The following is an 11,815-nucleotide window of genomic DNA, read 5'->3' as shown; positions in this document are numbered from 1 at the left end:
CCCCCCCCCCCTTCCCATTGGGGCTGTAAGAGTTAGTCTACAGCATTCTCCTCTGTGAACTGAAACTGCCTGTGCTGTATAACTCCCTTTAAGATACTGTGATGCTATCAAGATTTTATCAGTGTAAAAGCTGGTGGAGAACAGATTCCCAGTTTGCAAGACAAAAACTCTTGTCCAGCACATCTGAACTGTAAGTTATTTTCCTTGTTTGATTACTGCATTAAAGAAGATTTGATTCAAGAATTCTGAGTCTTCTCGTAGTGATGTTCAATACTCTGGTTTAAACTGCATGCCAATCACCTCAATGAAAGAGAAGATCAGATGTCATTAACAGTAAACTGGTACCCTGTTTTTCCCCCAAATAATGGTAGTTTTACAGTGCAAACCTTTCTGAACGTGCATAAATCGCTGGGTGGTCACGCTAAGAAGTCAGTAACGTCGTGTTGTAAAGATAATAAACGTAGATAAGTAACAATAAATAAAGATGTAAAATTTTGCATTGAAAGTCCAAGTGGTTGCTGAGAAAACAACAAAAAAACTCTAGAGGGTTACATTTTTTTTTGCCTCACCCTACATATGCCCCAGGTTCCCTTCAAGGTGGACACTGGCTACCTATACACGCGTATATTGTCTTACGATTGCATGAAAAAATATAAGAACTAATTATTTTATGGTGGTTGTCATCAGTTCCAGGCCAACAATAGCTTGTACCATTCTATTAATTCATAATGTACCCTCTTTTTATTTCCAAGGCAAGTCAATCCTGAGAGGTGACAGGTCGGCAGGGATCCCAATCCATTGAGGTAGGAAGGCGGCATCATAGTGGAACAGTTTCAAGAATGGGGAGTCCGGTAGAGTGAAGTTTGTGAGGTAAATGGTCTCCCCTCCTGCCAAATACCCCGCCCAGTAACCAAAGGTGCCAATGGTCATAATAGTGTGGTTGCAGTGGGCAAGAAGGGCAAAGTCCTTCCCAGGCGAGGACTCCACACCATCCCCGGAGAAGTAGACGTCTCCTCTAGAAGCATCAATGTTCTTCTTACACCACTCTATCCCATTGCTGGTCACCACGAAGATGGGTTCCTGGTACTTACTATGGAAATAGCCCATTGCCTTCTCCAGGTAGGTCTTGTCTGCCACCACCCCTTTCCATATATTGGGCATTACTTTGATATAGTCTCCCCTTCGCACATGGACCCCAATGAAGATGGCATTCTTCCTGGACCCTTTTATCTCTTCTAAATACTTGTTGGCCTCATCCCTGATGAAGTCATGGAAGGTGAATTCTCGGAGGATCTCTTCTCGGATATGGTGGTAGAAGGTCCATGAGTTGGGATAGCCAGTGAACCTCACGTATTTCCCCTCAATATGTTTGTACTCTTCGGACATCCAGTCATGGAGCTCAAAGTCCCTCCAGGGCACCTCGTCAATTATATAATTATTCAAGACAGGTAAGTTAATTCTGAAGATAGGGGACAGCCAGGCATTCATCTCTTGCATGATGTACGCCTGGTTGCCTGTGAGCTTGGCCAACGCATATAGAGTAGCGTACTCGCCCATCTGGTTGCCTAGCCTCCCATTAGATCTGATCGTCCATATGCCAGATTCTCGACACTCGACTTCTGTTAGGTTCATCTTCTCTGCGATGAATGAAGACCAAGCAGCTGACCACAGGCTACAGGCAGCTGTAGCCTATGCTTCAGCCAGAAGCTGATGTGATTTGGGCCCTGTAAAGCAACAGTAGACCCATCACCGCAATCAAGAAGAGAGCCGTGAGGAAGATCCTCCGTTTTCGATAAGACTGCTCCATCCGAACAGCTCTGCAACTTCAGTTGAGGAGAGTCAATATCACTTCTCCTGCCCCTAGAGGGAAAAAAAAAGGAACAAGCAAGAGGCACTCATTACAGTGTTTAATAAATTCAGCTCAGCAGTGGTTTAAACCTTCACCCTACTCTTCCCACCTCGTGCTCGGGGAACGAAGGGGATAACTGTTCTGTCCCCTGACAGCCTGGCACTAGTTATAATGTGACCCTGAAATGTGTTAATGTCTTCACTGCTAGGATATGTGTGTGAGCAATGCATTGTGTGTAATGTAGTTCACAGACAACGCAACCCCACTTGCTTGTCTGTATAAGATCTGTTACTACTGGTGTTGTGATGCTGCTTAGATCACTCCTCTGTCTCAGCCAAGCTTGGCTTCTTTGTTTACGTGCCAGCACTTCCTGGCCATTCTTACTATCTCTGTCCTGAGAGGTCAGCCAGGTCAGCCAGGTATGACTCCAATCAGGGGCTGCCCCCTAGAGCCGCCCTTGCCACTCGAGGGCAGGCTTTGTCCCTATTGGCCTTTCTACTCTTTCTTCTCTGAGTCTGTATGAGCTTCTAGCTCCGCCCCCCTCCCTGTCCATGAGGAGGACAGGATCCATTTTGCTCCAGGACAAAGCAATGATCCTGTTGTAGCTCTGGAAAAGCACTAGTCTTTTCACCCCGAAAATACCTTCCTAGAAGAGGGTACTGCACTCCCAAACACCTAACTCTGAGCTGCCTCTATCTGTGGAACTACTTTTCTTATGTCTGCAATGAGCTGGTCCCACTTAAGCTTCTACCTTCTCTCCACTGATACAGCTCATGAAACTACAGGGTTCCTTTGTGCTTATGAACATCTAACTGTGAGTAATCATCTATGTTATTCAATAAAGGAACTTCAGAAAAGACAAGAGATTTAGGTGTGTTGATGTGCTAGGGGTTTATACTTCAAGATATTGAGACTTATAGCTAAATAACTCTTAAGAAACAGCTATACAAGTCTTGAGAGACTTGACAATACCATTTGTGGAATTACTTTGGTTGCTGCAAAATTTGAAGAAGAGGGCACCTGCTCAGTCAGAGCCAGTGCAAGAGTAGTGGACACCTTAGACATATCTTTAGAGTTACACCCCAAGCATCAATTAACTTTCAGGCCCCCTCAATAATCATGATCGTCATAGAAGCATCTTATAAAAACTCAGGTTTGAGTACGTGCTGATGGTTTTTTGAGTTTGGCTGTCAGGATGTACTGTTTTGCTTTGCCTGCAGCTGCTCTCTGCTACCAACCAGAAGCTGCTACCCTAGATGACTGCCTAGACAAGCCTAATGGTTTAGCCAGTCTCGTGCTCTGTCCTTGCCCAATATACCTTATGCAGGATCAGTATTATGGTGGAATGTGCTATTTGTGCCTGAGGTTCTGGATCATGGAAGCAATATCCAGAAGGGCAATGAAGTTTCTACTCTGACGGGAAAGTCCACCATCACCTGCCTTCTAGTGAAAACAGAATCAGGAGCAGAGTTACATGTTTTTAAATAATATTCAAATTCTGAGGTCACTTCATTTTCGGTAGCACAAACGCCTTCCTCTTTCCGGCACTTTGCAACACAAACCCTACAAAAGTCACACTCTGGAAACCTGGCAGTCTTTAACCACTAACTGCTAGGTCTCACACAGCAAAAACTCTAAGCAGCATAAAGCAGTACTGACCCTAAAACCCCAATACACCTTGTGGGGAAAAACAGGACCAGCCGAACTGCGACAGATCCCTAAACAGAAACTACATGCTAGAAGAAGCCCTCACCTTGGCCAGACAGAATGTGGACAGACCTTCACCATATAAAGAATAAGGCATCACAAATTAGAACTAGAAACCCTGCCGAAACAAACTGAGCTGGAAACCCTGAGACCCCAGAGTCTGTCTGCAGAGCAAGAGTAGAGAGAGAGAGAAGCAGAAATGCATTTCCTCCTGTACTGAGCAAAATCCAAAGAGAGAAGAGACACATTTCCCAAAGAGAAGAGAGAAAAACATAGATTAAAAGACCACAGATTAGAAACGGAAACCTACATACACAACTGAGCTGTCAGAGTCAGTCTGCAGTGCAAGAGAAGAAAAAGAGAAGCAGAAATGTGTTTCCTGCTGTACAGAGGCAATATCTCATGAGAGAAGAGACCACCAATTAGAGTTAGAAACCCCAAAATGTCAGAGTCTTTACAGTGCAAAAGCAGAGAATGCATTTCCTCCTGTACTGAGCAAAATCCAAGAGAGAAGAGACACATTTCCCAAAGAGAGGAGATACTACTACTACTACTACTTAACATTTCTAAAGTGCTACTAGGTTACGCAGCGCTGAGATAGAAACATAGAATAAATAGAATAAGAGACCACAAACTAGAAACAGAAACAAGCAGACAAAAACTGAGCTGAAAACCTCAAGATGTCAGTCTGTGTGCAATGCAAGACCAGAGAAAAAGAAGCAGAAATGTATTTCCTCATGAACTGAGCAAATCCAAAGAGAGAAGAGACACATTTCCCAAAGAGTAGAGAGAAAAACAGAGAAGTCCAGAAGTCCACAGGGAGGTAATAGAGAAAGTCAGACTAAGGATAAAGAAAAGTTTATACAGAAGATTGAACAAAACACAGTGGAGGCAGCAACTTTACACAGCCCTACCTAGGGCTGAGTGAGAGGTGTGGCCGACAGGTTCAATGGAGGAGGGGAGGCCAAAATTGCTCCCTCTCAATTGTCTCCTCTGCTTGGCCACGGTGCAGTATGTGGAGTGGATGCACCGAGGGCGCATGTTGCACACGGCGTGAGCCTGGCTCAGAAAAGAAAGGGGACCCCCCCCCTCCCACACACACACACAACATTTTTCCAAATAACCCACAAATGCCCTACTGTAGCAGAAACTTCTGCCTGAAATTCGAGACATTTCCGAGTACTTTATTGTTCTACAGGATGGAGCTCGCAAAGCAGTTGAGCTTTCAATGAACTTGGGTCAATGAATTCTTGGGTTTCGTTCATTGAAAGCTCAACTTCGCAAATGTGTCCAGGTTGAAGGAGAACACTTTGAGTTATGAATTAACAAAGAAGAAGCTCCCTTATATGAATGTATTTTCAAAGGTCATCCTAAATGTTTAAACAATTGCAAAGTATTGGAAAACTATATGAGGGGTCCCATTTTTTTCCAGGGCGCCGTGTGTATAGGAAATTAGGTGAAGGAGTAGCCTAGTGGTTAGTGCAGTGGACTTTGATCCTGGGGAACTGAGTTTAATTCCCACTGCAGCTCCTTGTGACTCTGGGCAAGTCACTTAACCCTCCATTGCCCCTGGTACAAAATAAGTACCTGAATATATGTAAACCGCTTTGAATGTAGTTGCAAAAACCTCAGAAAGGCAGTAATCAAGCCCCATTTCCCTTTCCCTTTATAAACACGCAATCCTGGCTTAGGTACAAGCGGTTATACCCACCATAGAGCTAGTGTAAAGCTTGTCCTTAGACCTAGACTCCGTCCACGTACCAACTAGACGGTATTGAAGATATGTGCATAGTTACGGAAATCACGTAGTATCTGCCATTAAAGTGCACTTTGGGTGACCATCTTGTACCTATTGTCTAGAATTACCCTGTAGAGGCTCAAGTGGAGTAATGAGTTGCAACCACTGATGGATACTGTTGTTTTGCCGTTTTCTTGCCGTTTTCTCAGCCACCGCTTTGAATTTCAACGAGAAATTTTACGTACTTATTTAGTCATCGTACTTAAACAAAAATGAATTGTCTTAAGCTATGCTGATGTTAGACATTTTAGCTTTACCACCTAGCGAGTTTTGCGCGTTAAAGATGTTCCAGCTAAAACACAGTAAAATAATGTCGTTCAAAAGATACAAGTAACAATGTGTCGTCCGCATCTCAAAAAAGATATAGTGGAATTAGAAAAGGTGCAGAGAAGGGCGATGAAAATGATAAAGGGGACGGGACAACTTCCCTATGAGCAGTGGCGTCCCAAGGGGGGGCGGTGGAGGCGGTCCGCCCCGGGTGCATGCCGCTGGGGGGGTGCCGCGCGCCAGTCAGCGTCATTGGTTCCATGCTCCCTCTGCGCCGGAACAGGTGTTAGCGCCCCTCGGAACGCCACTGCCTATGGGGAAAGGCTGAAGCGTCTAGGGCTCTTCAGTTTGGAGAAAAGATGGCTGAGGGGAGATATGATAGAGGTCTATAAAATAATAAGCGGAGTGGAACGGGTAGACGTGAATCATTTGTTTACTCTTTCCAAAAATACTAGGACTAGGGGGCACACACAGAAATCACCAACAAAATCAAACTTGGATTGAACATCATGGACTCATGGGCAAACCCTTTTCAACTGAAAATGAACACTGAAAAAACACACTGTCTCATCCTCTCACCTCAACACAATACGTACAAACCCACAACCTTAACCACTCCAGAACACACCCTCCCTATGTCAGACTACTTGGCTCTTGAGTGTAAGGTTGCGGTCGATTGTGATGCTGAGTATTTTCAAGTTAACTCCACAACAAAGAAAATGTTCCACTCAATGTAGAAACTTAAACGAGTAAAACCTTTCCTCCCGAGGGAAACATTTCGTAACCTAATACAATCAATGGTACTAAGCCACGTAGACTATTGCAACGGAATCTATGTGGGATGCAAAGAACAACTCACAAAGAAACTTCAGACCGCTCAAAACACAGCAGCCAGGCTGATATTTGGCAAATCGCGATTCGAAAGTGCCAAAAACTGCACTGGCTTCCAATCAAAGAACACATTACCTTCAAAATCTGTACCCTGGTCCACAAATTATCTACGGCCAAGTCCCAAGGTACATGACAGACCTCATAGACCTACCAATCAGAAACATAACCAGATCATCTCGAACATACCTAAACCTCCACTACCCAAACTTCAAAGGCCTTAAATACAAAGCAACCTATACATCCAGCTTCTCCTATATAAGCACCCAACAATGGAACGCATTGCCAAAAGCTGTGAAAACAACATATGACCATCTAAACTTCAGGAAATCACTAAAAACCAACCTGTTCAAAAAGGCATACCCTACTGACCCAACATAACCACCTACACACTGCAACACCAAAGATCGTAATGGATACTGTCCAGCTCATTTTCGAAAGAAAAGCCCGGCCATCTTCCGACACAAATCGGGAGATGGCTGGCCATCTCTTAAAGCCGGCGAAATCGGTATAATTGAAAGCCGATTTTTTTTTAGGCTTTCGCTGGCATTCCATTACGGAGCTGGCCAAACTTCAAGGGGGCATGTCGGCAGTGTGCAGAAGGCGGGACCTGTGCGTGGTTACGAGATAGTCGGTTTCAGCTGATAATGGAAAAAGAAAACCGGCAATGATGAGCATTTTGCCGGCTTCACTCGGTCCATTGTTATTCACGACCAAGTCTCAAAAAGGTACCCCAACTGACCACATGACCACCGGAAGGAATTGGGGATCACCTACCCATAATCCATCAGTGGTCACCAACCCCCTCCCACCCTAAAAAAAACTATTAGAAACATATTTTGCCAGCCTCTATGCCAGACTCAAATGCCGTACCCACCTCTATGACAGCAGAATGTTCTGTCCTCTGACAGCCTTTCCCTGCTTGTGAGTTCGCACTGCAAAGTCACATCAGCAATGCATTGTGGTGGGTGTAGGTATTGGGCGACTTGATTCCACTAACTTGTGTTAAATGGTCACCCTGTTGGTAGTTGGTAGGCTCTACTCCCATTGGTGCTTTCCACCCTGCTTACTGGGTCAGAGTGTGCCTTCTTGTTTCCTGTAGTCCATGCGGTCGTGGCCATTTTACTAAGACAGTTTTAGATCAGTTTCCTGTGTTACCCACATTAGAGAACCTTAGTTCTTACCTTGAATGGTGCTGAAAGAGGGCATTGTACACCATTCTGCCAGCTCTGACCTACTGGTAATCTCAGTACCAGGGAGACTCTTTGCCAGTGGGGCACAACCTCTGATCTGCAGTTAACTGTGAGTAAACGTGCTTATTCCAATAAAGGACGTTTTCGGAGACATTAGTCTTCAGGTGTCAACTGCTGTGCCAAGGTTATACAGCAGCAACAAGTCCTAGAGGCCTGCATGTATGCCGGTCCCTGGAGCACTTTTAGTGGGTACCGCAATGCACTTCAGGCAGGCGGACCCAGGCCCATCCCTCCTACCTATAACACTTGTGCTGGTAAATGGGAGGCCTTCAAAACCCACTGTACCCACATGTAGTTGCCCCCTTCACCCCTAAGAGCTATGGTAGTGTTGTACATTTGTGGGTAGTGGGTTTTGGGGGTTTATGGGGGCTCAGCACCCAAGGGAAGGGAGTTTTGTACCTGGGAGCAATTTCTGAAGTCCACCGCAGTGACCCCTAGGGTGCCTGGTTGATGTCCTGGCATGTGAGGGGGGCCAGTGCACTACGAATGCTGGCCCCTCCCACGACCAAATGCCTTGGATTGGCCGGGTTTGAGATGGCCACTGTCTGTTTCCATTATCGCGGACCCCACACAGGATTACACAAACAGCTGAAAGACCTTATCAAAAACATTTCCTACACAAGCGCAACCTCACCTGAAGAAACTCATACCAAACCAGCCTGCTGTGGGCTCATTCTACATGCTACCCAAGATCCACAACCGGGAAACCCTGGCAGACCAATCATATCAGGTATTGGCACACTCACGGAAGAAATATCTGGATTCATAGAGGGAATTCTGAAACCTCTCGTACACAAACTAACAGCTTCATACAAGACACTACAGACTTTCTGAATAAATTGAAAAATATCAAGCAACTACCACCTAACACCCTTCTGGTCACGATGGATGTAGAATCACTATACAGCAACATTCCACATGCGGGTGGCATAGCTGCATGTGGAAGACTCCTAAAAAAATCCACACTGGACCATCAATACTCACCAGAAACTATTACAAAATTAATCAAATTCATTTTAACTCACAACTACTTCCGCTTTATCAATGATATCTATCTACAAATAATGGGCACTGCGATGGGCACCAGGACAGCACCCCAATATGCCAACCTTTTTATGGCTGAGCTGGAAGAGACATTTCTGAATACACACCAGACCAAACCTCTAAAATACTACCGGTACATCGATGACATTTTTATGATTTGGACGGAGTGTGAAGAAACTCTGAAACAATTTTATTCTGCCTTCAATACATACCATCCTACAATCAGATTCAAAATTGACTACTCCCCAGAAAAAGTCAATTTTTTGGGCACCACGGTCTCAATCAGTGATGGCTGTATACAAACATCTATATACAAGAAACCCACAGACAGATGCAGCTACCTCCACAACTCCAGCTTCCATCCTTCACATACAAAAAGATCCATCATTTATAGCCAAGCCACAAGATACCACCGTATCTGCTCTGACCCAGGGGACAGAGACAGACACCTTAAAAGCCTGACTGCATCCTTCAAACAAAGGCTACAACCCCAAAATAATCTCCAAGAATATCGCCTCCTCCCTCAAAACACCCAGAGAGAATCTGCTACAGTTCAAGGAGAAAAAATCCACAGACAGAATCCCCCTTGTAGTGACATACAATCCAGAGCTGGAAAAACTGAGGAAAATCATAAGAGATCTACAACCTATACTCCAGGAGGATGAATTACTGAAAGAGATATTCCCATCCCCACCAGTACTGGCCTTCCGACAGCCACCCAACTTAAAACACAAGCTAATCAGAAGTAAACTTCCATCACAGACTGAAAAGGAACAGAAGGGCACACGTCCCTGTAATTTATCCAGTTGCAAACCATGCCAAAATATTTCACAGAACCCCACAGTTATCCACAAAGGAAAGATATTCAACATAAAGGGATCTTTCACTTGCTCATCTTCCAATGTGGTATATATCATTCAGTGTAAAAATGTAACAAAGGATGCTATATTGGAGAAACAGGCCACATGCTTAAGACAAGATTCAATTTACATAGACATCACATGAACAATACAGCCAGTAGGGCCCCCACCCCGATGGGACAGCACTTCACAGAACCAGGACACTGTACCAGTGATTTCACAGTGAGAATACTGAAAGGTAACTTTAAAACCATACAAGAACGTAAGACCTTTGAAGTCAGAATGATTGAATATTTTAACACCCAACAGAAAGGACTTAACAAGGATCTGGGGTTCCTAGCCCATAATAAATCATAAAGCTGTATGTCTCTGTTGATCACCCCACCCCTCACCTATCCACACCCATCCTGTTAGAATATCAGTGATATGCTTTGATGTCCCCATGTATTCTCCTACCCACCCCCATCCTCCCACCCTGTCAGACTGTCATAGTAATGCTTGAATGTTTTCACTTATATACATTGTCAGCTAGCACATTTGCTTATTTCCGATCTGACGAAGAAGGGCAACCTTCGAAAGCTAATCAAGAAATGTATTAAGTTATGTCCAATAAAAAAGGTATCATCTTATTTTCTTTTCCATGTTTTATTTTGTTTGATTTCTATTGATAACATTATCGCGGAAAAACGACACCGGCCATGGTGAACCTGGCCAACTCCAAGGCATTTGGCCGGTCCCAACCCATCTTTTTGAAAATACGGTTCGGGCAGCTCTTTGCTGCGTTGGCAGAATACATGGCCGGCCATCTATTTGGCCAGCCCCTTTCGATTATGCCCCTCCACAAAACCTTCCTCTCCTCGATCCCCATTGTACCTGAAACACGTGTACCTATATTCGACTATATCACCTGTATTTGTTTCTCTCCCGGACTTGGCGAATGCCTTTACGGTATTATGTAAGCCACATTGAGCCTGCAAATAGGTGGGAAAATGTGAGATAGATACAAATGTAACAAATAAAATAAATAAATTTAATACGAATTGGAGAAACTTTTTCTTCACTCAATGTGTAATTAAAAGGTGATAGTGACTGCGCATCATCTCAAGTTCTGGAAGCTCGGCACAGTGAAGAAACTTTGTTGGTGTGACTGCGAAAGAGAATGTGGTAAAGGCGGTTAGCTTAGCAGAGTTTAGCTAGAAGAAGCCCTCACCTTGGCCAGACAGAACATGGACAGACCTTCACCATATATAGAATAAGGCATCACAAATTAGAACTAGAAACCTTGCAGAAACAAACTGAGCTGGAAACCCTGAGACCTCAGAGTCTGTCTGCAGTGCAAGAGTAGAGAGAGAGAGACAGAAATGCATTTCCTCCTGTACTGAACAAAATCCAGAGAGAGAAGCTAGAGGGAAAAATCAAAGAATTAGCAGGAAAACTGCATCTGATTCTGCAGAAATACGAGAATAAGCAGTCAGAGACACAGAATCTGTGGTGTCCAGCAGGTGGGGGGAAGAGGGGTTGGTGGTTCAGAGGCGAGAATAGGGGAGGGCAGACTTGTATGGTTTGTGCCAGAGCCGGTGATGGGAGGCGGGACAGGTGGTTGGGAGGCGGGAAAAACTGCTGGGCAGACTTGTACGGTCTGGGCCCTGGGAGAGACAGGTGCAAATCAAGGTAAGGTATACACATGAGTTTGTCTTGGGCAGACTGGATGGACCATGCAGGTCTTTTTCTGCCGTCATCTACTATGTTACTATGTTACTATGTTACTAGACCAGACAAGGGAAAATCTGGACAGGCAGTTGAACCAGGGAACTGTCTCTTGCATAATCCTCTAAGATCCCCGTAACCTTATCATAATGTTTTGATCACTAATATGTATTATCATCTCTGTTTTCCTTTTTAATTATATTGGGTGGGTAATTTTATTCATCACCATATAGCTGCAAACTGAAAATTATCCTGGGAAAAGTAGCCACACACGTTCTGATCTGCCAATGTATGTGGATATGGTTTTAGAGACTATAACTTAAGAAAATAAGAACATAAATGTTGTCATACTGGGACAGACTGAAGGTCCATCAAGCCCAGCATCCTGTTTCCAATAGTGGCCAATCCAGGTCACAAGTATTATTATTATTATTATTTATTG

General features: G+C 44.4%; 1 pseudogene; it reads right to left on the bottom strand.

The window, feature by feature from the left end:
* Positions 1 to 475: 475 nt before the first annotated feature.
* On the bottom strand, positions 476 to 1,807 carry LOC115466540 (annotated as a pseudogene).
* Positions 1,808 to 11,815: the final 10,008 nt, after the last annotated feature.

Source organism: Microcaecilia unicolor, chromosome 3 (assembly GCF_901765095.1).
Source record: "Microcaecilia unicolor chromosome 3, aMicUni1.1, whole genome shotgun sequence".
NCBI classification, from domain to species: domain Eukaryota; kingdom Metazoa; phylum Chordata; class Amphibia; order Gymnophiona; family Siphonopidae; genus Microcaecilia; species Microcaecilia unicolor.
This window is presented reverse-complemented; position numbering and strand designations above follow the sequence as displayed.